Source organism: Arvicanthis niloticus, chromosome 10, assembly GCF_011762505.2.
Source record: "Arvicanthis niloticus isolate mArvNil1 chromosome 10, mArvNil1.pat.X, whole genome shotgun sequence".
Taxonomy (NCBI): domain Eukaryota; kingdom Metazoa; phylum Chordata; class Mammalia; order Rodentia; family Muridae; genus Arvicanthis; species Arvicanthis niloticus.
The window spans coordinates 67,150,672-67,157,454 of record NC_047667.1 but is presented as its reverse complement, the minus strand read 5'-3'; positions in this window follow the sequence as shown (position 1 = coordinate 67,157,454).

The window sequence follows — 6,783 nt, the reverse complement described above, 5'->3', positions numbered from 1 at the left end:
ATTGGTAAGAATCTGAGCAAGCATTATAATTTTCTTTAGAATGAAAATTTATTTGTGGATTTATAATACAAGGGGCAAATTTAGGAGCAAAAGCTCTTCTAAAAAAAATGGATTGTCATTCTCTATGAAAGCAACATATGCATCTGTGCATGTATAACCTAGACATGATTTTACTTTTTGACTATGTTCAATCTGTGTTTGATTGACTCTGAGGACATCACACCAGCCAATGCCAAGAGTCGACTGTAATTTGATGTTAAGATGGGGAGAAAGGTGAGGGAATGCATGTAAGTTACATGTTAAGCAAAAACATATGCATGAATTGAACAAGAAGGCAGGTAAATCCCAGGATCTCCAGTTAGATCTAAATAGTGGACAAATGACAAGTAAGTTTTAGCCTCAATATTTCTCATGAAATATTTGAGAATACTATGAATTGGTGGCTTTCTTAAAGGTCCAGGGAGGCAAAGGTTTCTGTGTTTTATCTGTTGAATCTGGTAGCATATGCTCAGAGTTGTTGGAAGAATGAAATTTATACCTCATTGGCCAGATTCTGTCACATTGAAACCATTTGCTTCAAAGGAAATCTAGGAAAGTATAGTCTGTTACCATACCTCTGTGTCACAGGTGTCTCCCACAGAACTATTCTTTGCCATGACACATACCCTGTGAAACAGCAGCCCAAGGAAGAGCTGTTTGCTCCTCTGCAAAAGCACAGATGGAGTTCATGATTCCAGAAGGAACCAAACGAGGCAATTAGAAGAAATATATGTTCTTAAATGACACTTTACTGTTTGTCTCTGGAAAATGTAGGCTCTGACAGTGCATTATCTTTACATTATTCTGGAGAATTTAGCCATAGCTACTTTTGAAGGCAGACCAAACTTAGGTTGAAAAGGACAATCCTTGTCTTCCTCACATGCTCCATCAGAAGAAAGCTCATTCACTTCCCGATAATACCAGGAAAAGCTCAGTAAGAAAGCAACCCCAGCAGCCAATATTAACATCAGGTAAAGAACATGGCCATACTGCATGTTAATAAAAGCTCCCTGGGGTTCTGTTAGGTGAAAGCAAGAGGAATGAGCTACGATCAACTTCTTTGGAACACTTTCTAGAAACTTCCATATCTGTGTCACCTTAAGTTCTTAGGTGAACTCTATCAGTGTTTAATTTTGTATGCTGTGTAGCATGGTACTTCAAAAGGGATATATATATATATATTGAATTGCCTAGCATGGACAAGGTGCTGGGTTAGATCTCCAACATTATATAAACTAGATGTGGTAGTACATGTTTGCTATCCCAGCACTTGGTAGGTAGAGTCAAGTGGATCAAAAATTCAAGGCCATGCTTATCTGTGTTTTAAGTTGAGGCCAGCCTGGGCTACATGAACCCTGTCTTTAAAAGAAAGAAAATAACACAAGTAAAGAGAAGAGAAATGAAGGGGCAGGTTCTAATTCTGGGTCATGACTCTTCTACTCTAGAGCAAGGGCCAGGAAATGACTTCCCAGGGTGAGGGGGGTCCTGACATTCCACTCAGTTCACACCTTCCTTAAGGAAGAACAGAAGCAGTTCTTGAGTCATGAAACAGAAAAGACTAGTTACATGGGCTGGGCTGGGCTGGGGCTGGGGCTGGGGCTGGGGCTGGGGCTGGGGCTGGGGCTGGGGCTGGGGCTGGGGCTGGGGCTGGGGCTGGGGCTGGGGCTGGGGCTGGGGCTGGGGCTGGGGCTGGGGCTGGGGCTGGGGCTGGGGCTGGGGCTTGGGTGGGCCTGGGCTGGGCTGGGCTGCTCACTGAAACACAACAGTTGAATGTAGGAAACACTCTGAATGCCTTCAGATCCAAAAGAAAATATGGCCGAGCAGCAGTTGTAAGGTCAACTTTGATTAAGAGGTAACTACAAAAACACAGACTCATACTTTGTTATTTGAGATCAAATGTTTTTTGCCTTCATTCTTTCAACGTCTTCTGTTTCTGTCTCCTCAGAAAATAAGTCAATGTTTGTAAGAGAAAGAGCTTTATAAACAATCTATCCTTCTATTTGGATACATAAGTGTGCAAAGGAAAAGGTTTTGTTCTTCCACAAAAAGAATTCCTGCACTGAAAACGCATACAAATGATTACAGCTGTCTCTATCATAAGTTAGAGAAAATGCAGATGGCATAAAATAATACTCACAAATGGCTAATAGAATTTTAATAGCTACAAGAAAGAAGAGGAAATGAAGCCATTGCATCTACTGGGGATGTAGAAAGACTGAACTGGTCCCAGGAAGCATTTAAAGTAGAGCAACCACGATTCTCCTTGTACTCAGAAGCACATTCCCTGGTGCATTGATTTATGTGAGGATTAGGCAGCAATCATAGTCTCTAAAGTAGCCTTCAAGGCATGTGCATAAAGTATGATATTTTCAATATGCAAATGCCATGTATGATGAATGAAAGACTCCAATGTCTCGAGGACACCCAGATGCTAACCGGCCACTGCTGCCATGCTGCATATGGAAGAGAACTTGGAGCTAAAAATTTTTTATAGCTAATTGATTTTTTAATAACATGGTTCTGAGTCTAAATACCAGCCACTAAAGCATAAGTCATTCTACTCATGTTAGCTTTGTGCAATTCTAGATGTTTTTCTTGTAACAGTAACTATCAGAACTGGAGATATGTGGCCACTCTCTGCACATACAGCACATAAAGGCAAAGCCACAGGGCACACAAAGGTTGAACACTACGGCTTAAATCCAAACATATGACATCAAGATATGTGCTTCAGGGGAGATGGTGGAGGATATACCTGTGTCTTCACCTAAAGCTGATAGATAAGTTAGATATCTAGAAGATTTTTAAGAGAAACAATGACAATGATGCACTGAATTTCTATAAAGAAGAAAGGTCATTGTCTAGAGAATTGGGTTGAAGAACTGAAGATATTATGGAAGAATTCAAATCACCAGGTAAGGAGGATGGAGCATCTCTTAAGCAGAATTCTAAGACCATAAGTCATCCTACGCAGGGCTATTAGGGCAGTTTACAGATATAGGATCCTCAACTTTTTCCTGCCGGAAGGGATCATACAGCAATCAACTTTCAACTGTGAAAAAACAACATATCAATGTGACTTGACAATTGTGGCTTTTGTGCTTGGTGAAATGAGGTAGAATGTGCTTTATGAGGCAAAAGACAATGACTGTTCTTTGCTGGACTGGAGCAGAAGGGAAAACAACAATACCTCATGGGAAGAAAGGGAATTTGGGGAAGACCACTGATTTTCAAATTCCATATAATCGTATTTGAATTCTGGTTTCTTTGTTTGCAGTCATGTGATTATTAATCTCAGTTCTGAGTTATCTAAAGTCATCTGGAGTCAGTTTCACCCACTCAAGGGATAATGCGCAAAATAAAAAAGCAAGAACACAAGCCAAGTACTCATCATAGTGTGAATATTCACTAAAGCCAAATGACTATACACATTGCATATTCAACAATGCTGAGGGGTTCATAGGTCCACCCTTCATTAATCACGGCATCAGGGTGCTACAAAACCATGGAAGGAGCACTGGAAGAATATGCTTTCATTCTAGACTCGATTTCATTCCTTCGTCTGGATGTCAGACACAGTGTTTTCAGTCAAGAGGGTCTTGAGTTGATGTTAATAGGACTCAAATTTGAAATCCCCAAATCTGACCTTTGATGTATTACATCTCTAAAACTGAGAGAATCTGAGAAGTCCACATAAGCAGGAAATTCTTGTGGAAAATCTGAGAAGTACACAAACATAAACATAAAGTTCTTGTGGATGCCTTTTTTTTCTCTTGTTCCCCAAGTCATGACATGTAATCTAGAAGCATTTTGGGTCTTCTTCAATAGTACTTCATAAGCTCTTTCCACTGAGAAAGATTCCCTCATCTTCCTGGAAGAAAGAGGCATCCTTTCTCTGAACACTATATGTCCAGAGACTTATTTAAGTGGGTCTTGATGAGTTTATCATGCTATCCTTCTTTTCCAGTCATTTTTCTCCACCTAAGCATTTACCACAAAGGTATGAAGATATTTGAGTGAAACTGTCTCTTTGGCTTTTCATTTCCTTTAAAAGGCTCCTGTAGTCAGTAAGACTTGCATTAAATAAATGTATATGGCTTTTTGCTTGTTAATTTGTGTTAGAAAGTTTTCCTTTTGACCTAGGCAGGGTCTCTAAGAGGACTGAGGACTAGAACCCATGAGCAAGGACTAGTCTCCAATCAATCTGCTACTAGCCTGTTACAGAATGGCATGTGAGTTGACAAGACTAGTATTAATTGCAGCCACTATCATAACTACAGTAGAGGACATGCACTCAGGAACAGAGATGCTCAGTGTGAGATGCTGTCACCAAGTGAGCATCAAGAAAGGCTTGGCTTTGGGAAAATGGAAAGCATGCAAATTCAAAAAAAGTATTCTCTACAGACCCAGACAATGGTGTTCCCGTCTTAAGAAACTGTAGAGGCCTGTGTCCCAGTTCTAGAAGCTAATCCTGGTCCAGAGTGGACAACCGCCAGTCCTGGAAGAAGAGCCAGTTGGCTGTGTAACATCAGTCATTGAGTGACACAGGGAACAAACAGGAGAAATGACAGACTCTTGTTTCAGTAGCTCTTGCTTAAACAAGAATAAAATGAAGTATCCTGGCATATTCGTACAGTGCTGTACAGATAGCTGGGAAGGCCAGAGAGACAGACCCAGTCAAATTGAGGATGTCTTTAAAGAATATACTCCTATGGACCCACAGACTTACCCAAATGTGCAGGCAGTTTCCAGAGATCTACCTAATAGGAATTCACTGAGTGTGTAAGCATGAGAATGCAGGGGGTGTCATCAACAATGCCTGAGGCTGTGCTGCAGTCCAGAAACATTTGTTTTGTTATTTTTCTATTTGAAACAATGGCTGCTGTTAGCTGGAGTTGCAGAAATTATGAGAAGAAAAGCATATTCTCTGATGGAACTCTGTCACCAGAGAGTTACACTAAGGAAACGACCTTCTGCAGGGGCACTCACATCCTTAATGTGAGCTGATTCAACTCTCTTGACTGATAATGATGCCGACCCAAGACCGTTTTTTTTTTTTTTTTTTAATCTTCCCAAATGGTTCATTCAATCAACCACAAATTTGATTAACTTTTGATTTTTTATTGAATTAACTAAATCTGCATAAAAGTGATGTAACTTATGCAGGAACATGTATATTCTATGAGAAATGGGGAAGGACAAATTGAGACCCAGCAGGCACCGGGCTTTTTGTTTGTTTTTAAGTTTTTAAAAAAATAGTGAAATATATGTGTGATCACAATTTTTTTTTAAATTCTATAGGAAGAAGAGCGTTCTCTTTGAGTAAGCTTTGGAGACCAATATATAAAATGTGGACTCGTGGGATAGTTCCGTGAAGAAGGCACACCAATCAGACAGACCTGAAATCCCCAGCTTAGTTAGGAGAGGGTGGGTGTTTGCATCTCATACATTTTATTTTGTTTATTTACTTACTTCAGTGCCTCTAAAGTGGGTTCCTTTTTCTGATGTCATTTTTCTTATTTAAAACATGTTTTTTGTTGGCATGCAGAGTAACAGGCTTCATCATGAAATTTATGTACACACATAGCATTGTACACTCCTCATAGTCCCCCTCCCCTCTTTTCTGTCTTTTCCACACCTGTGGACCCAACTCACCAAATAAGACCCCCTCCTGCATTCATGTCATGTGTTTGCATGTATTGTATGAATATATGTAATAAATGTGTATCTGCATGAGATTGTTAAAGAATATAATGTTTGCCTTTTTTAACTCTTTACAACCCTCTTTTGTTGGCATCTACATTTTTAGTAAGCTCCCAGGGTGATTTCTGATGCAGAAGAGTAGCAAGTCTCATATATAAGCACACTCACAATGGACGGGCTTCCATCCGTATACGAGTAGTTAGGTACCTGATAGACAATGACAGAGATATCTAGATGGCAATATGTGTGTGTGAGTGTGTGTCATACACACACACACTCACACACACACATATATATACACACATATATATATACATATGTATGTATATATGTACATATATATGTACATATGTGTATATATACACATATATATGTATATATACACATAAGTATATGTGTATATATACATATATATGTATATATATATGCATTAGAAAACATCAAAGGACCACAGTGGCCATTCTGCTCCTCTACAATCAACCTTGCTCAACGTTTTGGAAGATTTACTACCAGACTGATTTCCCTTATTTCAGAGATTCTTGAAATTTCACAAACACACATACAGCTCCATGTTTATTAGCTATGCAATTTTAGATGGAACTTTAGGAGACATTTCTAGGCTTTTATGTCCTTGGTCTACTTGCCAGCTAGAAGCAGCTCTCTCCCATTTGACAGGTAGAAAGACACCCTTCTCTGAGGTTCAGCACTGGGTGCCTGCCTTTGTATTAACACAGTTGGTCTTTGGTTGAGAGTCACATCCTTATTAGAAAAGGCTTGAACTTCAAGCAGTAGTGTGAGTACGGGGTGCAGATATGAGCCCGTATGTATCCCTAGCTTCCTCCATAACGTCTGTGTTTATAGACAGGGAAGCAGTGAAGCACAGCTTGGAACCCATGCCTCCCAAGAGCTCATGAATCTCTCCCTTTCACTTACACCGCAGGGATATTAAACACATTATTCTGTTTTGATTGAACACCAGTAAAATTAAATCCCATATTTCCATCTGCAGCGCCATGCCAGGACCATTGCCTTACGGAGCAG